This window comes from Eublepharis macularius, chromosome 10, assembly GCF_028583425.1.
Source record: "Eublepharis macularius isolate TG4126 chromosome 10, MPM_Emac_v1.0, whole genome shotgun sequence".
In the NCBI taxonomy this organism is placed as follows: Eukaryota; Metazoa; Chordata; class Lepidosauria; order Squamata; family Eublepharidae; genus Eublepharis; species Eublepharis macularius.
Window position 1 is genome coordinate 34,501,515 of NC_072799.1, and position 23,369 is coordinate 34,524,883.

Here is a 23,369-nt window from a genome sequence, read left to right on the forward strand (position 1 = left end):
TCGCTTTTGTTAGGGACTGTTTGGAGGCTGTCCTGCAACCTCACAGCTCAAGGTAAGCCCATGTGGGGAGTGTGTGTGGAGGATGAGTTGACAGAGTGACTCAGCAAACCACACACTTAAAGTGGGGAAAGGGTGGGAACATACATAGGCTGCGGAAACAGCCTGTGTATCATAGTCAACAGGTACAGCATGGATTGTGGGTGATAGTGAATGTTTACTGGTAAAGCCCTTAGGCCTCTAAGTGGAAAGGGGAAGTTTACCTAAGTCTTCTCTTTATGGCTCCTTTGCCCAAGGGGAATTGGTGAGAAGGTACCCTGGCAGCCCTCTGGAACTGAACAAATGGGCATGTTGCTGGTCCCCTCTTGGCATGTCGTTGGAAGTGCAGGAGTGCTGAGTAAGGCATATCACTGTGGGATTGCCCAGATGTTTGGACAACTTACAGTACTGAAGTTGTTGAATAACAAAGTTGCCTGCCTTGATCTTCGGGGTGGGAGGAGGAATGTTCATTTGTGTCATCAATATATAGCTGGTGGCCAGTATGATCTAGTTTTTAGAGTGTCAGACTAGAATCTGGGACACTCAGGTTCAAATCCACCACTCTGCCATGGAAACGTGCTGGGTGACCTTGGGCCAGTCACACAGTCTGAGCCTAGCCTAACTCACAGGGTTATTGTACAGATGCAGAAGCTTGCATTTAAACCCACAATAACAAATATTTTAAAAAATACCAGATTAACCAGCAGAAATAAAATACTCATACTTAATTACATACAAAACATTACCTGGTCTAAAGAAAAGAGACATTATATCTTATTATACCTTCGTAGAGTGTCTCAGTTCAGGCCTTGTGTGGACTTCTGGGACATGAGTTGGCACATGTGGCAGAATTCAGCCAGCCTCCTGTGTCATCCAGTTTTAGAGCAATATGAGAATGTGAGTGTTTATTGTTTCTGTAAGAACTGTTTTGGATATTACAGAGGGCACCAGATAAATGTCCAGCTACTTTCACATTCAACTAGAGATGCTTCTTAAACCATAAACATTCAAAAGGATCACAGACAAGTGTTTCCCATTTTGCTAAGATAATTAGATAATAGAATAAGATAAGATAATAGAATAAGCTAAGAATAATAATTATAATTAAATTATAATAATAATGATATAATAAGATAATAATGAATTTCAGTGCATTAAAATGTAAACTTGATAATCCTTGCATTTTAACTGGTACTTCTTAAGATGAATCATCACATGTGTTATACCTTTGAATGAACAAAAGTTCAAATGAAAGCCTCTTCCCACTTGGAAGCGTTATGTCTTTTTTTGCTTCTCCATCTGAGGCTCATAAAATGCCAATGTACTGTGCGTACACTTGGGAGTTCTTTATGTAACTCTTTTTTCTGACAGACCATTTATTTTGGAGTTCAGCTGGACCTGTGATTACCAACTAGATCTTTACATGTAAAACAGAGATTATAGATTGTGATATAATTTCATTATGTGATTGTGATATAATTTCATTATGTGAATGATATGTTCCTGTTCAAAAGAAATTCTTCTCCCTCTTATGTTTTAAAAGTACTATGCAATAATTATTTGAGCAATTTCTGTATTTTTATTCTGGCTAGGGAAATACATGGTATTTTTTTGGATTGAAAAATCTTGGATTGAAAAATCTTATCTAGTACTGGCAAGAGAAGGTTATTATTAATGTATTGAGCAATTTAGAGTATACAAAGGGCATTTTGGAGATTGTTTTTTAAACAATTTGGGTCTTTAGTGGGTAGCAAAATATTATGCATTAGATTTTTTTTTCACTTTTAAAATGTTGTCTCATTATGCATTAGATTTTCAGGACATTTTACAATCATCTTCATTTACAGATCTTACTTTAAAATGCAGTGGACTAGTATATTACCAAATAGCTTTAGTTACCAGAGAAAAGATGGACTATCATTGGGAGAAAAGTTGGAATAGCAAAGTGAGTTGTGAGTAGTGCATTCAACATGGATTGCGGCTGCCAGGTCCAGGCTGGGAAATTCCTGGAGATTTGGGGGGGGGGGTGGAGCCTGGAGAGGGTGGAGTTTGGGAAGGGGAGGAGCTCCAGAATGGTATAATGCCATAGAGTCTACCCTCCAAAGCAGCCATTTTCTCCAGGTGAACTTATCTCTGTCACCTGGAGATCAGTTGTAATTCTGGGAGATCTCCGGCCACTACATGGAGGCTTGACCGGACCGTTTCTCCTTTGGAGACACCCACGGGCTACTTGGTTGGAGACTATTACTGGACTTTTACGTGTCTTGGGAGGCACATTGTGCTTGAGTGAACATTTTTCATACCTCAGCAATTGCATTTGCACTTTAATTATATAATTGTCATTGTATGAATATAGATATTTGCACGTAGCACTTTATGTGACCTCCTTGTACTGATTAACTGCATTGTACTGCTAATTGAAGCGTCCAGGGTGTGGTTTGTTGTGTGTGCGTTGTAACTGGTTCTGTTGAGTATTATTGATGAATTACACATTGAGACTTTGTAGCAAATGAATTGTTTAAGTATTCTTTATTGGCGTTGTTAGTTTTCACGATATTTCTTTGGTTATTGCTATTCTTCGTGATGCTCTCTGGTTCGGTTATACTACATGGAGGTTGGCAACCCTAGTTAAAGCCCGTATGCCAGATGTTTCCCTGAAACCTACAAATGAAGCCTCTGGTTTAAGAAATCACCGAAAGAGGAAACCAAATTCTGGTTTTGACAGTTTCAAACAACTAGTCTCTTCATTTGGGATACACTATAAAATAAATTTCAGCCTTAATAAGATCTGACATATAACCATCTTCAATTAAAGGTTTGTGTCTCAATATAAATAAAATCTAGGTGGGTTTTTTTTGTTCTTAATTTCAGCATGGACTCATCTTGTTGCTGCTTCCCAAAACATTACTTTCCTTTGTATTTTGAAATATACCTACCTAGTGCAGGTGGGTAGTTGTGTTAGTCTGTAGTAGAAGAGCAAGATTCTACTACTAGAAGAGCAAGATTCTAGTTGGTCTCCCTTGGAGCTCAACTAGATTCTAGTTGATCTCCCTTTTCAAGAGCTTTGACTCTTGGAAGCTCACCCCCTAGAAATCTAGTTGGTCTCTAAGGTGTTACTGGACCCAAATCTTGCTCTTCTACCTAGTGCAGTTGCTAGGCTGAAGAGTTTCCTGAACTGCAGTCCAGCTCTTACCTCCCCACCCCCATCCCGCCTCACTACCTCCTTACATTATAGCAATGTTGATGAAGGCCAATGTACTGACTATTTGTGTAAATCAGTTTGGATCCTTTTAATGTTCTGTAAAAAAGCATATTATTATTTGCCCAGCTATCAGAAGTAGAGCTATTTATATATCTTGCTGTTGGATATGTTTAGCAGTGTAGGATGTAGTATAAGTGCCAGCGGAAAATAATATAAAAATCATCCTACATATTTGTCCTGTTGTATAACTTTGGTTGATGTTTCTCCAACAGTGCATGTTTATTTGCAATTTAAAACTTAATTTATAAAAGACAGCTGATAAAATGGCATGAGAGGAGGGGGACACACAATTTTATTCCCTTTAAGAAGGATAAATCCTGTTATGGCATCTATGAATTCCGTGGCTTGGATGACAAAACAGTGCTCTGGTGGATTTATAGCTGCTCTTCATCTCCCACATCCTGAGAGATGTTCTGCACCTGCTGTGTTGAAGTGTGCGCTTCTGAGCATTTTGACCCTTTGGTCTGTCCTTTGTGTTGTACAAAATCAATATGCATCCGGTTCAGGATGAATATAAGTCAAATAAATGTCAGTGTTAAGAGTGTGCATGGGTCAAAATCAAATAAATATAGTAAGAGTTTTCTATGCTTAAAATAGCTTGGTAAAAAAAATCTTAAAATTCCTTGCTAAATAGCAACGTGAATTAGCAAGCCGAGTGAAAAAGATTTTAAGATCATGTAGCCACATGACCTGAATCAAATATATTACTAAGAAAGGAGTGCTGTGGCATGTTAAAGATTACCGAACATTTATTCCAGCATAAGCTCTCGTGGAGAAGATGCATCTTCAGAAGTGGGTATAAAATTAAGGAGAGCACAAGATTCCCATTTATTTTCACTCATCTGAAACCTCTCTGGAAACCTTTACATAAAATCCTTTTGGCCTTATATGTTTTTTCCTAAAGGTGTCCTGTAAACCTCTTCGGTGAGCCAATTCTGTTAGGCTGAAAAAGGTTGACCAGGGGAAGAAAGAACAGGAGAGAGAACATCATGAGAAGAAGCTGATTAGGGGTGCATAAATGGTGCATGGCTTCATACAGGGTGTATGAAACCTAGAATGTGGGTTTCAAATCATGCAGGACTTTATTAAGTTCTGGCATTGAAGAGGCCCAACTCAGGACTGGATTCTAGGTAAGCCAGGAGCAGAGGCTATACTAGTTGGCTATAGAAATTCTCCTAAGAAAGTCTGAGATGAAGTTGTTCCCGGCACAATAAACCAATTTGCTAATGGTAGAATAAACCAAAGTGGTCAGCAGTTTTTGGTCAATGCCCTTTTGGCATCTCTGAATAACTGTCCATACAGTAAGTGGCAACCATATCTGTTCTATTGATTTGGTTTTTTTAAAATTATATGTTAGAATACCTTACAGAACAGAGTACTGTAAGAAGCAGGTTCTGTGTTTGCTTCCCCAATTGCCATCTGATAGGATCTATCTGAGAGACAAATAACTGCATTAATAACAAGAGCATGGGAACTTTCCACTCCTGCATAAGACTTTGAAATCTAAGTCTCTAAATATACACTTAGTTTGAATGGTGTGCCTTGACTAGATTTGGCAGAAGATGAAAATATTTGCTTTCTGAATAATTTGTCCTTAATGACTTAGAACCACTTTGACAAAGCTAATTCTGTTCTAAGGGCCCCTGGCAGAAAGCTTATCCCTTTCTTTGTGTTAGATATCTATATAGATCCTAGCCATCCGCAAGTCGTTTTTGAAAAGAATGTACGTGGGTTAGTATTTGCTCCCCTTATAATTGATTCTGTGGGCATTCTTTCCTGTTTTTTTTAAGATTATTAAAAGTGTGTTATGTATTCTACCCAAGTTCTTCATCCAGTAGAATTATACTAAATTGTAGGAATTCTCGCAAAGAGATATTCTGTGTAGAATGTACCCTTTAAAAGATAAACAAACAGCACAATCCTAAGAAGAGTTACTCCAGTAAAGGTAAAGAAATTGTAAATACTGGAAATTTATGAAGATGTGGGATTTGGTTAGATGCCTATACCCTCGGCATTGAATGTGGTATGACTCTTTATTGGGTGAAAAAATGGGGTGTCTTGCTTGTCTTCAAGATCTACTTCCTTGAATATGACAGATCTAGGCTTAGGTTTTTTTCTGGTTTGTGTCCTCAAATCACCACAGAGGCAGTGGGGAATAAATCAGAGCTTGGAAACTGTAGAAAACAAGTCCTTTGTTAACCTTGCATATCACAAATTTCTGTTGCGCCCTGGTTAGATTTGCTGAGGCATGTTAATATACCTGGCTATGAACACTGCCAATTGGAAATTGAAAGCAAGGATAAATTAACTTTTAAATAATGAAACGTCTACATGCAAAACTTTTCGCAGTTGGGGTGGAGGTGAAGCACGGTGTCATTTAAGATCAACTTGACATAATTGACATGTGCGAATTCTGCATGGGTTGGTAATCCTAATGGGTGAAAAACACAACGATCTGGTCATAAACTCTGTCTGATGTGAAGAGTGAATGGTAGAAATCAATAGAGCAACAGAAATGTTGGACTGATGATAGTCGAGTCCTCCTGAATATCAGTTGAATCTTCAAAATGAAAGGTGCCTGAGAGCGACTTTTGCACAAAAGTAGCATGTGCTCAAAATGTTCATCAAAATAACGGAAAAATTACCTGTTCAAAATACAATATTTTAATATGTATTTGGTATCTGCTACATTATTTTTTAGTAATAATATAAGTATGTATACTATGCAAGCTGCCTGTTTCTAATATTTGCAGTGTTGCTTTGAAAACATGGCTCTTGTTTTCCTTAGATTTCTGAATGTGAATGCACAATAGTGGGGGGAGGCTGGACTATAAAAGAGACACTCTTTTTGGAAAAAGACAGCGTAGATGTGTGACATTCAAATACCATAATTTGTTTAAATGATAGGAAACAGCTCCCCCTCAATATGACTCATAAACCTAACTCAGATTTGACACACACATGTATACTAGCATTGCATATTAAATGCCGTATTTAAGGATTTTTATTGAAGGCTATAAGAAGTACATTGAAATATCTTGGTAGCATGATAAATACTAAATAGGTGATTTTTAATCATTCTATATGGAAAGCACCAAAGTATTAGCTTGCAACATTCTTAAATGTAGTGTTTTGTGTAATCACCAGGGATAATAACTGCAGTAGAGGAGGGAGGAAAATCAAAACATTCAAAGTCATGCAGCTGGGTAATTCAATAACCCTCGCATGTGGAGGCATTTCACACAGTAGGATTTTTAACTGTGTAAGCTGGTCAGGCATGCGGTGTGCTAGAAAACAGCTTCCCCCTCCCAGTCAATTTACATGCATAGCTGGCCTGGTAGGTGTAAAAATAGACAGGCTACGCCTGAATTGGAAATGGTCACTGAGTGCTCTTTGCAGTTGCTGAAGTTTCTTTTTGACTTGGGACAGCCAGCCGAAAGAAAACTCTAACAAGGGGAGCAAAATATTGAAGCAGTAATTATCCTTCTGGATTGTGTAATCACCTGCCCATTTGGTGTGATCGTTAACTGCAAAGTCAAACCCCCTTGCAGGAGTTAACTGGAGGACTAATATGGGCAATGCACCCCTCTGCCAGGCTTGTCACACAGAGAAGGGTGTGAGAGTGCAAGGGAATATACAAGATGTGGAGAAATTTACTGACTACTATGGCTGTAACAATGAAGATAGTAAAGATCCTGAGGCAGTGGTAAGTTTAACGAAAGTACAGGTATTTTTAAAAAAGAGAACCATGTGATTGTAAACACAAGTGTGAAGATGCCTCTTTTTTCATTTGTTAGTTAGATTGGGTTGGCAACTCTGAGCAATAGGAGCATCTGTATCTTTAAATTGCTCTAAATTAGCACAAACTGGATGTAGAGAGCTCTGATACTGAGCAAAGTGGTACCTTTGTGCATCTAAAGAGGTAAGATTGCAAACAGCAGACAGAAGGCCTTTGTAACTGTCTTTTTATCATCGTTTTGTAACTAAATATTCTGAAGAAAGAGAGAGTATAGTCTGTGGAGAAACCCTCAGGCTAATAAATTGCTTTTGATAGACTGCGCTGTTCAGTAAATAATTTTCTATGATTTAAAGCAAAAGGCTCAATGACAGAGAAGTTTTTTACACAGATCAGTGTGATAACTCATGTGGCTCCTGTGTACAAGGACTAAATCACAGATTTACAAATATGAAGAATATAAGATAAAAATATAATCATCACTTCTAGTAGAAGTATCACAGATTGAATTAATTTTCTTGTATGCATATTGCATAATTGTATTGGCTCTTTGATTAAGGTCTAGAGATCCTTCCAATTAAACCCATGTTGACTAGGAAAGTGGTCTCATGCGAACCACAGAAATTAAATCTAGAAATAGTGAAAGGGACATTGAATGATGGTTTGTGTGTCTGCATCAGGCAGAATCTGAGGAAAATCCTACAAAATAAATAGCAGAATAATCGAGTGGCCAAACCTTGCACGTTTTATCAGATGCTGAAATTTGCAAAACAGGTTCCTTAGCATCAAAACTAACGCTCCCTTGCAATACACAGCTGTCAGTAGCATCTTCACTTTAACCTCATTCTCTGGTCCCCAAAGAGTGTTTGTTAGGACACAGACATTTTGATGTTCCCATTACCTCTGTTTCTGGACCAGTAACATCTGATAAATCTGGGGCGGGGGGGGGGCGGGGGAACCTGGTTAATACAGGTCTTTTATCTGTTACATAATGATTGTTTAAAAGGCATAATGCTCATTATTTTTTTTCTTTCATAATAAAAAACTACTGAACTGTTTTTTAAAAATACTTTGTTTGGATGTGTTAATAGTGAAAAATAATTACATGTATTGAGAATTGATTCATTGAGCAGTAGTTTTAATCTTGAAAATTAAGTGAACCTTCAGGATAATCTCTGCAATTCAGTTCAAGAACAGCAATGGAGAATTTTTTATGGAAGAAGAAAAGAATGAAAAACATTAACCTTTTGAGGCTGGTCCATGCATACAGTGTGACTTCATCCCCTGACTTAATCAGGTTTATCAAAAGCAATAAACTGAAAAAATACATCCAATATATTCCTACCCATACATTGAGGAAATCTGAACTGCTTTGTGCTCCACTGCTATCAAAGCATTGGGGGGGGGGGGGGTGTCATGTGACTAGGCCGTGTCAGTGGAGGTGCTGCTGACTCTGAGTCTCACCACACGAGACAAAATACACTTGAATTACATGGCTAATTTGAGTGTATTTTCTATTTCGAGTGTAATTTAAGTGTAATTCAAGTGTATTTTGCCTCGTGTGGTTTGACCCTATACCTCTTACAGAATGTAAATTACAGTACAGTTAATTTTTTAAAAGTTGTCCTTTTTTGTCAGGCCCTTGCTGTTTTTATTTTGCTCACTGATTTTGAGAGTTATTGGCAATTTGTTCTGAAACATTTATTTCTAGTTAATCTGATAGCCTTTTAGAGCTTTTTAGAAAAAACTAAATTATTTGTATTTAACTTTCGTAGATCGTTTGTAATTTTTCCTGAAAATCAGGCTATACATTTTTAAAAGTTATTTGAAATGGTTGGATCCTATGGATGTTTTGCTAATAAAACAAGAAATTGGGAGGATGTTGTCCAATTCCACTCTTTCCTCAGTCCTTGTCATGTGAGTGAGGCCTTTTTATCCCAAAGGTTTCCTGATTACCTGGCTATACCTCTTTGGGAAAAGGAAAGCAAAGATCTACTTCCATCAGTGGATATCCCTAAGAACCAGTTCAGAGAATTTAATAAGTTTTATACACACACAAAAGTCTTCAGGTATTTATTTGATTTTTATACCGCTATTCTTCTATTAAGATCTTGAAGCCATTCACAACAATTACAACAGTTAAAAACCAATACAAGTACAAATGTCAATGCTACTAATTTAAAGATAGATATTCTAAAATATAGCTTAGAAATTATTTTAATTTAAATAATGTACAGCAGGGCTTTTTTTCTGGGAAAAGAGGAGGTGGAACTCAGTGGGTTGCCCTCAGAGAAAATGATCACATGGCTGGTGGCCCCGCCCCCTGATCTCCAGACTCCAGGTCTCCAGACTCCACTTAATATTGGGAGTGGGGAATCACCACTGCAAACAAACTTGATATCTGCCTTTAAATATTTTTAGAAATTCTAGCCTTCATCAAACTTAGAAGGATTATTTTTGTCCCAAGCATCAGGCAGCAAAGCTAGAAGTTTGTATCATACAAAGTTTGTATCATACAAAGGAATGGGAGTAATATATTTGAACTTTCAGTGAGGTAGATCCTAAATGTCCTACCACTCCACTGAGCAAAGTTTGAAGCTTTCCTCCAGTTTGAAGTCTCCAGTCTTCTTCCAGCCTTCCTCTGAGACTTTCTCCAGCTTAAGTGACTCGATCCACCCCAATATTTCTTATAACATCAGAAATGTTTCTTTTCAATCTGTTCTTAATTGTATCTGACAAATAGGGCTGTGAGGTCGCCCTGGCAATCGTCAGGAGATCAGGAGGGCAGGGGTTATGCGGGTGTTGCATCACTTACTGATTTTCCCCCACATACGTGCCTCTGCACCCTATCATGACAACATCACTTCCAGAGGTGACATTGTCACGTGTGGGGGCAGGAGCTTGTGTGTGCTTTGTGCCAGGCTGATTCCAGTGCTTCCACTTTTGTAAAATGGCCTTTGTAGCTTTCAATTGTTAACAAAAATCTTTCATTAGATTTCTCTTATATAGTTGGGTCTAAGTGCATGTTTGGTCATTGTTCCTATCTTCTTCTCTCAGGAATATACTATGGGCTCAAATACTTACTCCTTCTTCCCTCATAGAAGAGACCACACAGGGATATTTGAATATGGAATTCTCCCCCCCCCCATTGATAGTATCCAGGGCTCGAGGTAAATTTGCATTAAGAGAATAAGGGATCTCGCATGCATGTAGTAAGCAAATCACAGGTGTGGCAGAGAAAAAGTTCATGAGCTCAAAGTGACACCCCCATTCTCACCATTCAGGTGAAGGGGGGAAGGGAGAAAGTAAGCTTCCTGTATCTATATACAAAAGCATTTACAATATTATTTCATCAGTGTTTACTGGTAAAATGTGAAAACGAAGATAAGATCATGAATACAATGCATGTCAGCAAAATAATGTACTAGGACATTGTAGCAAACAGGACTTTAGGATCTAAGATGACAACCATTGCAATCATCTTGAAATCTCACTTTTTAAAATTTGGTTGAGTTGTATGTTCCCTTCCCTGAGCAGTGAGAGAGAGTCTGGAAATCATGATTTGTTCATTACCATTACCTATTCATATCACTGGAGTTTCAGTGGAATTTTAATTGAACATTATGAAGGTCTGGGTGTCTCCAGTTAGAAGATATCTGACTGGACCCTATTGGCTTGTGAGAAAATAAATACTGAGCTTTGCAGATTGGCTGGTGGAAGGTACATGCTGAACCATTTTTGGTTGAAATTGCATAGTTGTCTTAATATTGCATGGCTAAGAGGAGGTTTCATCTCCTGCTGCTGGATTTTGCTGATTCACTCCTCCAACTTTGGACTGGTGAAGATAACTCCTTGCTGGCCCCAAGACAGAAGTGACGTCTTGGATTGTAAGAGAGGAAGGGCTGCCTTTATGTGTTACTTGTTACTTTTTCTTGAACACGGCCAAAACAATGGAAAAATGAAAAAAAACAAAGAAAATGAAGAAGGGGAGGCAAGCTAATTGCTCTGCTGAGTCGATTGCATCAGAGACCCAGTCTGGGCTGTTGCTGTGGCAGATGGACATTCATTGATGGAGAGAAACTATTAAAGGGAAAGTGGAAAGTGCAAAGAAAAGATGAATTGTGAAAAAAGTAGGTGTGATTTTGGAGGAGTTGCTGAAAGAGGACTCTGGAGTCTGTAAATGTGATTATTCAGTGCTGATGTAATGTCTACTGCTGACTCTGCTGCCTGCCTACCTTGCAGGAACTCAAGGCAGTTTCCAATATAAATTAACAATAAAAAAATGAATGAAAACAAAGTTTAAAACACACAGTTTAAGACTGCCAATAAAAGATCCTTTTATGGCTTCTGACAAGTTTTTATATATTCCTCACTATTTATATAATTTGGTGCCCATGCTGAAGATCTGGGATCACTTTGCATTTTAGGGTTTTTATTGGGTGTTTTTATTTTTTTTAAAAAAGTATTAATTTGATTTATTGTTATTTACTGATTGTTATAGTTCATTTTAATTTTCAGTTTTATATAATAGGATGTAAATGAGCCCGATCAAATTCAGGTGCTTGTTGTGATAATGAAGAGTTAGGTATTCAAATGAAGCAGGGGGGAAATCTGTATATATATATCTAAACAAAGAGGAATCTAATAGTATGTGGACAAATAGGTATTCCATTTTAAATGGGTTAGATTCTGAGGTTGAAAGTAACTATCACCATTGTACCAATAAAGAGATAATTCCAACAATTAATATTAATAATTACTCAATATTTGTGAAACAAATAGATCCAACAGCCAAGACCATAGAGATGTTACTTTAAAAATTAAATTCTGGATACCAAAATTTAAGACTTACATAGCTTGTGAGGTAACTTCAGGCAAGTAGCTCGTAATGGTGTGGATATGACCTTGCAATGATTTCAAGTTGTTTTAATTGTATCCACGTTTCAGAAACAGGACTTTGTTCACTGTTTGCACAGGTCTTGCTGTGATTGGGCTGTCATCCACTTTCTTCAAATGAAAGATATTTTGAACTGGATGGAAAGGCAGATGATCAGAAATATTAGACTAGATAATAGTACAGTAAGGGATTTCTTTTTGGGAATTTTTTGAACTAACTTTTTTTGGAGTATTTTAGTAAATACTCCATAATAATAATAATAATAAATAAATGAATAGTAAAGAACTTTTTAAAATCAGAGAGCAAGAGAAAATACTTATGGCTGGGGTTATACAGTGCTCAGAATATAGCATGCAACTGTCTGAATCACACAGAACTCTTTCTTGGTCTAAATGTTCTAGAGAATGAAACAAAGAAATCAGGAAGGTAAGTGTGTAGACGTGTCACTTACCTGTTGTGCAAACTTTTCAGTCTTCACATGGAGTGATGAAATGGGAACAGATCCAAACTGTAACATGAAATGACTTGATCTTTGTACAAAATTATTAGGCTTTCGATTTTGGTGAGCTTTTTTGGTCAGGAGCTAGGGTCGCCAGCTCTGGGTTGGGAAATGCCTTGGAAGGGCAGAGTTTGGGAAGGGAGCTCAGCAGAGTATAATACCATAGAGCTGATTCACCAAAGCTGCCATTTTCTCCAGGGGAACTGATATCTGTAGTCTGGAGATCATTATGATCTACTTGGAGGGTGGTAGTATGGGTCCATAAATATTCTAAAAATATTCACCTGCAAGTCTACATGCTGTGATTCTCCTCTAGGCAAGAGGAGGAGGACTGTATTCTACAGACTGCTGCTGCAAGCACAATTCATCCCTTGTGGGGGCGGGATGTATATGTGCGTATGTGTCACAGTTCCACAGCAAGTGGCCGTTGTGTTTTTTTTTAAGAATAGTTCTTGTGATGGTTGTTGTGGGTTTTCCGGGCTGTATTGCCGTGGTCTTGGCATTGTAGTTCCTGACGTTTCGCCAGCAGCTGTGGCTGGCATCTTCAGAGGTGTAGCACCAAAAGATGGATCTCTGTCTTTTGGTGCTACACCTCTGAAGATGCCAGCCACAGCTGCTGGCGAAACGTCAGGAACTACAATGCCAAGACCACGGCAATACAGCCCGGAAAACCCACAACAACCATCGTTCTCCGGCCGTGAAAGCCTTCGACAATACAGTAGTTCTTGTGTTGCGGAGAAAACTTTCACTGTGAAAAAAATAAACCCCATGAAAAGTCATCTCAATCCTAAATAAAACAATAGGGAGTTTAATGAAGCTGTACCAAGCCCCCTTGGAACAAAACAATGAAAGAACATGTGCTGCTTTTGTACAGGAGTCTGATGCAAGGCATATGTTCCTTGAAAGGTAGCAAAAAAAACAAAATGTAGTCATAATTACATGACCTGGAGATTGGTTGTGAAAGCCAGATTTAAACTGAGTTATCACCATAGTCTGGGGGGCTGGGCTTGTGCCCTTTGAATAAAATCACATTTCTCAAAGCTGCAGAGGCTTATTAAGATGCCAAAAATATACAGTTGTTGCTCTCCTGTAACAGAGCTTCCTCCCTGGACAACAAAGTACCTCCATTGTACCCACAAATGCTTTTATGTTTATTGTTTCCACAGAATATCTTCTTTTCAGTATATTGCACTGTAACATAGATCAAGCTATCTTTTTACCCAAAGTATTGATCCTTATAAAACCAGAGGTATAATGATGACAAAATGTGCACAACTTTGCAGATTTAGGCCACATGAAGCGATGCCAAGTTTTGAACAGTCTTTGAAATCAGCCAGTAAGCAATAGACATAGAACTGTTGTGGTTGTCTGTAAGGGTTCTGATATTAAACTAATGCTGTAGAAAGAAATAGTAACATACTGGAAGAATGTACCCTTTGTGTCAATGAGTTCTTTTGTGTGTGTGTATGCATGTATGGTGCATCTATCATGGTCATTTTATACTATCTTAAGGAGCTAAACCCCTATGTTATTATTAATCCATCATGGTCATTTTGTACCATTTAAAGGAGTCAACCCCTATGGTATACCATACAGTGTGACCAAAAATATTGTAATATAGGATGGATTCTACATATGATTTGAATAGGTTGTCAAGATTAGCAAGTTTTTTATTTTCTTGATAGCGTTTCACATGGAACAGTTAACCACCTAGGGCTTATTCTGAATATAAGTTTTCTTCTAATGTAGCTTTGCACATTATAAAAACTGTAATAGTGGTTGTAATACAGTCAAATAAAACCTGCATGTCTAACCTATGAGAAATTCTATCTTCCTGAAGAGTAACAGGATAGTAAGTAGCAGGAGTTTCAGGTTTAATGTAGAACATTTTTACAACTTGCTTTCATGTGACTGCCATAGAAGTCAGCTGATAGAAGTCTCTTCATCTGTGATGCATCTGTCAGTCAGAAGTCACTGTCCATTCAGCTACGCAGAGCTGCATCCAATTCACTTGAACCTTGCTGTCATCGTACTGTGACTGTCCCTTGCCAACTCTCACTGGATTCCCAAAAGGGTACCTAGCAACTGACTCTTTGACGTACATTTCCCCTCTTCTCTATAGTTGCACTGCCAAATACACTCCTAGCCCTGGATTGTGAATTCCGTGGTCCCGATCCATCTGACTGCTGAGGATTGGATGGTTCCTGGCGGCCCTGCCCATTTGGCCTTGTAAACTTTGGCTGCTTAGCCATGCTGTCTGTGAACTCCAAGCTAATAAGAGAGTGTGTAGAATCTAGAGTCTGTAGCTCCTCTCCTGGCTTGTCTTTTTAAGCTTGTAAGCGCAAAAGCACTAGGTTGCAAGACAGGCCGAGGAATCTTAACATCTCCATTTCATTGGTGCAAAATGTTACAGCCAGTTTCAATACTTTTTTATCAGTCACCCCCTCTCCCAAATAAAATTATTCAAATGAGGGGATTTGCCAGATCTAAAGCAGGCATTTAAATATATGAACTTAAATATCTTAACTGTAAATTGTGCCTGTTCACTCAGAAGAATAATTGATTTTATTGTCTTTAAATAATGTATTTCCCTTTACATTTGCTGAGACTGAATTCAATTGTAATGGCCAAGTATTTTTGAGGTTGCTAAGCTTTGCATTTAATATATATATATATAGGGTTGAAATTGATATATTTAATATATATATATATATTTAATTTAATATATATATATATATAGGGTTGAAATTGCCTATCAGCTTTTCAATTTGCCGTCACCCAATTTCCATCCTTACTGCAGACCCTGTTCTGCATGGCTTCCCCCCCCCCAAGTGTTCCCAGCATAACTTTTTCAGTAATTAAAAGGAGCCCTTTCTCTTTTGTCAGCAGATAGTTCATTGGGATCCAACCCACAGTTTTCAAAGTAACAAGTAAATGATCGTGCCCTGTTCTGTTTCATCCCAGTGACAGCTTTAAGTGCAGCCTAATATTTAAATTTATTTTGAAGGTGAGAGGAGATATTATACCATTTAAAATTATCTATCAATTTACCATTTTTACTATATAATATTTTTTCTTCTAGCTTTGTACAAGTGAGAAGATGATGTGGATAATGTGATCTGAGTTCTTAATGTAGAACCTGAAAATTAATGGGGCTTAGTTATAATATGGTTGTATCTCCAGTGCCAAATCCAGTCTGCATGTAAGACATTCCAGGGATCCTTATGTCTTGGCTGGCCCCAGCATCATATACACAGCAAGAGATAAACAACTTAAGGTGGATTAAGGACAGATTTTTTTCTTTTATCTGTGGGTACTGCTTTGTGACTAAAGAAGACGTGCCCTAATGGTAGTTTGAACATAAGGGGCACATAAAGGTTTGGTAAGATCAAGGCTATGGCTGCACAAATGCATTTTAAAAACTAAAATAATAAAATAATTAAATAACGTGTAGAAAGCAATAGTTCTTCGGTGAACAAGACATGAAAAAGGGATATGTAGAGACAGCGTTGACTTGTCTCAGCAGGAAGCCTTCTGAATAAGGTCAGCCTTTTTATCTTCATCCCTGTTAGAGTATATTTTGAAGGTAATGATGGACCTCATTGGCTAAATGACTCCAGATGCATATTCAGTTGTGGTAGCTGATCATGTGGGTAGCAGTGTACATCATGTCAGGCAGTGTGTGCATTGTGCAAGACTATATATAGGTTGGCGACAGTAAATTATACTTATGAGTCAAGGTTTTGGGAAGCTTCTACTTAGTATAATGCTATGGGTGGGTTCAGGCATAACACATAAGTTTGATTAATTAACTGATCATCGAAGCAGCACCACAATATAAACCATGGTTAGTTAGGGCATCTCAGACAAGGGCCGTTTTCACACATCCTTATTTAGCACCACAGTATCGCAATTATTCTGCTATGCTCACAGCTGTACACACATCCTCATAATCCACCCCAGAAAAACCTGTCCTCCTTCCATCATCATTGCGTTTTCTCTGAGAATGCTGATTTCCCATTTATTCCTCTATGTAATGCATTTTTAGCGCTTTTTTCACATGTGTAAGAACACTTGGAAACACTTCTCCAGAGACCACCCACCCAACCTCTCCTCCTTTCTTGGTTTCTGCTCCCTAGGAAGAGATTTTCCTACCCATAACCAGGAGCCCCGCAAGCCTCTGTGAACTCCTGGTGACAGTTATGGCTAATTTTTCTTAAAAGAACACCTTTGTTGTGCTATTGCGATGTCTTGTTTAAAAGGAACCGACCACACTAACAGACAATTTTTAAAAACCAAGGACATTAAATGTTTAATGTTAAAGTTACACTTTGCAAATAACGGAATACTCCTAGACTGTTGGATTTTTAATTTTTTTTATAGTGACAGCACAATCACGCAAATCCATTGAAAAAAATACAAACTGGGTTTTGAGCAGGAACATAACGGCTGGCAGCGGTTTTCTGAGCATGTGCATGCACCATTTTGAGATCACTGACTCCCAAGATTCTCCCCACCAATGACCCTTGATCCACCAATGTCTTTTAAAGTAAATTGGCGGGCAAAAAAACAGCCTATCACAGACTACCATTGGGGAAGGGAGGTTCAATCTTGCATATAGAAACAGCGATATAGTGCAAATCTGGGTTCCTGCTTATAAAGGCAAAATGGACGGGAAGGTGTTTTTGTCACCTGTGACATGAGCTCATCCACCACCCAGAATAGCTCTTTTTCTGCAGCATTAAACTTCTGGAAGCGTGACACAGCTGCACAAGTCAAGGCAATGTGAATAGTGCATCATGATAGTGGGACTGCAACGAATGGCCTCATCGCACCAAAAAAAAAAGCAGGAAATTAAGGATGTGTGAAAATGGCCCAGGATCTGAAGCTGTTTATTAACTTCAGTTAGTCTAGAACATGGTTTTGAGTAGCCTCAGTAGCCTGGCTAAATCCTAGTTTATTCCTGGCTTGCTTCCTGCTTGTATGAACAAATCTGCTCCTGCCTTCAGCCAACTCCTACTAGTACTAAGCTTCTTCCTGCTTTCACCTCTGACCTGGCCTTGCAACACACTCTTCTCTCCACCTCTGCCTCCACAAAGACCAATTAATGTGGCAAGCTCACGCCCATGCATCATCCCTAAGGGGAGCAAGCAATGACAGTGGAGCCCTGGCAACCCTAATTTTCTATATCTCAGCAACAAAATCATTTACAAAAACACCCTGTTGACATTTATGATACTGAGACAAGGGAAACTGGTGTGAGGCACACAGGCTTTTCAAGGGACTTTGGGAGGATTGAGGACTGGGACTGTACCTTGTAGGTATGTTGCAGGTATGTGGTATTGAATGGATATGCAGGCCATACCAGTAAATCTCTGTGGGGGGATGTGTTGGAGTGCAGATGGGATGCTTGGGGAAGAGATTTTGGCTGCAGTTGTGTGTGCTGGGGGGATACATTGAAATTGAAAGCCGAAGTTTATTTTCTTGGGGGATTGGTCAACATTACCAGTTCCAAGAAAGGGAGATGTGGCTTGGCTTCGGATTGCTGTTCCCGATTTCTGAAAGAACCTTCCCTCCTCTCATGTTGCCAATGATGCTCTCCTCTCATGTTGACTTGAGGCAGGCTGAGATAACAGTTGAGCCTCTGGCAGGGGGGGAAAGGAAAGAGCAACGACACTGAAGGCCACCATTTGTTAAGACAAGCCAGGATTCAATAATTGTGTGCAGACTGAATCCTGGTTTCAGCTAGACAGTTAAAATAAGCCATAGATCCAGAGATCCAGTTAAAATAAGCCATAGGTTTGCATTATATCTGAAATGTACGAGCAGGGCAAGTTCCAGGTTTGGGGGAGGGGGGCACTGGATGGAAAGTGCCCAGGGCCCCCTTCCTTGTGTGCCCCCCATCAGCCCTTAACTCACACCTCCCTTTCTCCCATGTACCCCAACTTGCCTGTGCATCCACCCACCACCACCTGCACTCAACAGCTACTCTTACTGCCTGCAGCTGGAAGTTCTGGTGATAGAGTTCTTGCAAGTGAGCAAAGGGTGCACGTCAGCAGAGAGTTGATGGCAGTGGGCCTCACTGGAAGCCCTAGGCAATGGCAGCTGCCCCACATCAGGAGATGCTGGCAACAGCCCTGCCTACAAGTTTACTTACCGTGAATCTGTTGGTATGTTTGGTTGATAATGGTTTGTTAATTTCTGCTCTAAAAATATATAAATTGGGACAACAATTGGAAAAATATAGCACCTTCTTGGTCAGTCGTACGCAGTAAATAGAGAAGGTTGACATTCTGTTGACAAAATGGTAAAGGTGAAGTATGTCATGTGCTTGGAGTTGAAAAATATCATACATTTTAGTACAATCCTTGGCAAAAGGAAAACAGCAGGCATTTGCATGGACTATTCAGGGGTTGGATTCTGGAGAAATAACAGCTTATGAAGATATATGTGAAACACAGTGCTCAATATAATATTTATTTATTTGTTTGTTTATATCATTTATAGTCCGCCTTTCTCACTGAGACTCAAGGTGGATTACATAGTTTGATATTAGCAGAGTAAGTATCAAGGGCATTTCAATAAACAATGCCATAGGGTAAGCATAAGCTATTCTAGGACTGTCATTAGACAACATAGAACTACTCAATAAGGTCATACTTAAAGTAACAAGTAGTATATAGGCACACATACTTAAAACAACAGATGGTGTGTAAGGCAACATGGTGGTGAAGTCTGTGGTCCCTATCTAGTGAAACATCCCTTTGAGACCACCACCCTACAATACAGCCGTCCCATTTGAGTAAAAATTATATGGTGTACAACTCAAGGCAGCCAACATCAAACACAAAGAAGAACTGGGAGATAATGTAATGCATTATTTTACAAGCAACTTTTTCATGCCTGGAACCAGTAAAAAGGCATGCTCTAGACTATAGCGTAGCCCAAAATACTCAACAAATTAGAATGATTTTAGGTTGTAGCAGAGACTTCTGCCTTCAGTGCCTGCACTTGTAATACAGATTCTGCTGCATTGCACAAACTCTCCTTTGGCAGTATAACATATCCCTTTCCAGCGACGCTGCTGCTGTGTCATGGTTACAGTGCTTCACTGGCTGGAGATGAAGGCTAGAAAAAAGGCAATTTTCTGTGTTGCCTTTTTTCTACCCTGCAGTGTACCCCGTCGGATGGTCTGTTTTCTTAACGTTAAAGAGTTTATAATGCATACTGTAGTTTTCATTAAATTGATTCATAAGGATATTAGGATTCAGAACATAATTTTTGTTGTAAAGGCACAGATCCAATGGCATCCTTCTAGAGCAGAGTAAAATGTGGATAACTGCTATTTTGAAAGCTCATCATATGGAAAGTATTAATATGGCCCAGTTAACACCAAGTGCTATTAAATGGCTGTTAAAAAAATAAAGGAGAGCCCAAACGGCCTTAGAATGCCACCATGAGGGGAAGGAAGGACTTTCTCCCCTCCTCAAGCCATTTTCCAAAATAGTGAGCAGGAGGGTTATGTTTTTGCTTCTCCACATGGAGTATTCTGTGCATGCAGAGCAGTAAAAACAGGAGGGAAATCTTCCTCCTCTGCTGTTTGACATGGGGGGAACAGTCGTGGGGGAAGCCAGAAGCTCTCCCTTCCCTCGTGGTGACATTCTGAGGCTGTTTGGACTCTCCTTTATTTTTTAACAGCCATTCTCCCAGCTTGTGTGTGGCTGCAGGGAAACCCAGACCCAATTCTTTAAAAACCCACACACCTAGCTTGACCCACAGTTTGGCACACTGGGGCAAAATAGGACCCTAGATTAACAACAGGCAATGATGATTCATGCACTAAATATGTTAATAAAAACTAGCTGTCATGGCATTATTATTGTTAGGAGAAAGGGATATCTAGAGGGTGTAGTTGCTATAATAAAGTAGACTTGGAGATCTGGTTTCTTATCAGCATTAGTGTGTCTGGGCCAGATTCACGAAGGCTTTTCTTTGGTGTCTGTGGCATTAAGCCCAGTGCAAGTGGATCATGAAACATTTTCTATGTGCCTTTTGTGCTCTCTTACCAAAGGGGCAAACAAGAAAAAAGTATTATTTTATTGATTCATTTTACTTTACTTAGACCCTACCTTTCTTCCCAATGGGGACCCAAAGTAACTTACATTCTGTCCTGTGAGGTAAGTTAGACTGAAAATGTGTCACTGGCCCAAGATCACCCAGCAAGCTTCCATGGCAGGTCTGGTTCTAAACCTGGCTCACCTAGATCCTAATCAGACACCAATGATTGTAAGTGAGAAGTCGTTTAAGACACTCATGATTTTAAGTGAGAAGTCGTTTAAGGTTGGGGGGCTACAGACAGCCCCCCAACCTTAAACGACTTCTCACTTACAATCATGAATCGGCTAGCAGAGTCACCAGCACAGGTACCAGGCCCTGCAACAGACCCAGATGCCAGCTCTGCCCCTATATCTACCCAGGGAATACAATTACAGGACCCAATGGCATCAACTACACTGTCTCTGGCTCTTACAGCTGTCTGTAGCCCCCCAACCTTAAACGACTTCTCACTTACAATCATGAATCGGCTAGCAGAGTCACCAGCACAGGTACCAGGCTCTGCAACAGACCCAGATGCCAGTTCTGCCCTTATATCTACCCAGGGAATACAATTACAGGATGCCCAAGGAATACAATTACAGGATGCCAGCTCTGCCCTTATATCTACCCAGGGAATACAATTACAGGACCCAGTGGCATCAACTACACTGTCTCTGGCTTTTACAGCTGTCTGTAGCCCCCCAACCTTAAACGACTTCTCACTTACAATCATGAATCGCCTAGCAGAGTCACCAGCACAGGTACCAGGCTCTGCAACAGACCCAGATGCCAGCTCTGCCCTTATATCTACCCAGGGAATACAATTACAGGATGCCCAAGGAATACAATTACAGGATGCCAGCTCTGCCCTTATATCTACCCAGGGAATACAATTACAGGACCCAGTGGCATCAACTACACTGTCTCTGGCTCTTACAGCTGCTCATCCTCCAATGTGATATATGCCCTCATGTGCCAACAATGTCCATCTGCTCTGTACATTGGACAAACCAGCCAACCCCTACGCAAAAGAATAAATGGACACAAATCTGACATTAGAAATGGCAAGATCCAGAAACCAGTGGAAGAACACTTCAATCTACCAGGACATTCCATCAAAGACTTAAAGGTCACTGTAGTTCAACAGAAACCTTTCAAAAACAAAATCCAACGGGAAGCTGCTGAATTGGAATTCATATGTAAATTTGACTCTGTCAAGCTGGGACTGAATAGGGACTATGAATGGTTATCTCATTATCAAAAGTAACTGATTTCCTTTACAGAAGCAAACTGATCTCCATATCAGAAGGAGCTGTTTGCATCTACTCCGCCCTCCCCTCTCCTCCTCTATATCTGACCAGTTTCTTCTTGCCCTCCATGCATCTGACGAAGAGAACTGTGATTCTCGAAAGCTTATGCTACAATAAAGTTGGTTAGTCTTAAAGGTGCTACTGGACTCTTTTTGATTTTGCTACTACAGACTAACATGGCTAATTCCTCTGGATCTCTAACCACTATATATCACTGTTTCTCAGTTACTATGTTCAACAGTTCTTATATAACCACACTACTTAACTTCATTAACTGGGGCGTTCCTGTTTCCATTCCTGCAGAAAAGTGTTAATTGGCAAGATACCTAAGCTGAGGGCTCGCATATCGATGTGTTTTGCTGAACCATAAATATGCAGAGATTAGGTCACAGTAATGGAGATTCTCTTTGATGAGTGCCATACCAAGTCAGTCTTCTGAAGAATCGTCATTCAAAGAGGCTACGTACATAACCAAATGCGTACATGATCCATCAAACAGCTATTTTTTTTTAGTAATAACCACTTTGAAATGTTGTGAGCTGTTGGCTAAGAGGAATAGATGGATATTGTAATGGGTGAGGAAGAAAGGACCACCCTACAATGCACAGCTCTGTTAAAGATGTGACAGGTCAGATTGCAAATAAACTCTGAGAAACTGTGGGAGGGGCGTAGGCAGAAAGTGAGGGAGCTAAGGAACATGTGAGGAGAGTACAAGGAGGCTAAGGACAGAAGAATGCTAAAGGCACAGGGGACATCAAAATGGCTGAAAGGAAACAGAGAGAGTAGGTAGGGAGCTGTCTGTGGTACTTGGAACTGGGGGATGTGAAGGACAGGAAACGGAGATCTGAGCAAGAGAGCGCTGATAGGGGCAGGACACTGAGGGGATCAATAAGGCAGGAAGCCTAGCTAAAATCTCAAAGAGGGGATGTGTACTGTTGACTCACTCTGGGGTAAGTTAATGAAAATGTGAGAGGACAGCAATCCAAGCAGGTTTACCATGCAATCTTCTGTAGAGTTCCTCCAGCCTACTGAACTGAATGAACTTAGTCTGGACTATGCACGGGACTGCATTGTTTAAGGGAACAAAGCAAAGAAAACTAGGAATTCAGTGTATCCATTTGTAATTACCAGCCAGATCTTCATCCATATGTCTCTGATATGTGAGCTGAAAGTTTTGCTTCCTTTATGTTTGAAGCGATTAATTTAAGAAAAAGATTTGGGTCCAGTAGCGCCTTAAAGACCAACTAAATTTCCAGGATATGAACTTTTGAGATCAAGGCTCTTTTTGTCAGATTAGGGAGCCTTGACTCTTGAAAGTTCATACTCTGGAAATCTAGTTGATCTTTAAGGTGCTACTGGATCCAAATCTTGCTCTGCTACTATAGACCAACATGCCTGCCCACCTGAAACTAATTTTTAAAAAGTTTTGTATACAGTAATTTACTATGGTGGGTATGCAACTATTTGTAAGGTGTGTGTGTGTCTACTTCTATGACATTCCCACGCTTATTTGGGTGATGAATAGATGTTGA

At 39.5% G+C, this 23,369-nt stretch overlaps 1 protein-coding gene across 1 annotated transcript in view; it reads left to right on the forward strand.

The window, feature by feature from the left end:
* The window catches only part of ANK2 (ankyrin 2), a 395,088-nt gene that overhangs the window by 199,190 nt on the left and 172,529 nt on the right, over positions 1 to 23,369 (forward strand). The gene's annotated exons all lie outside the window — the stretch shown is intronic.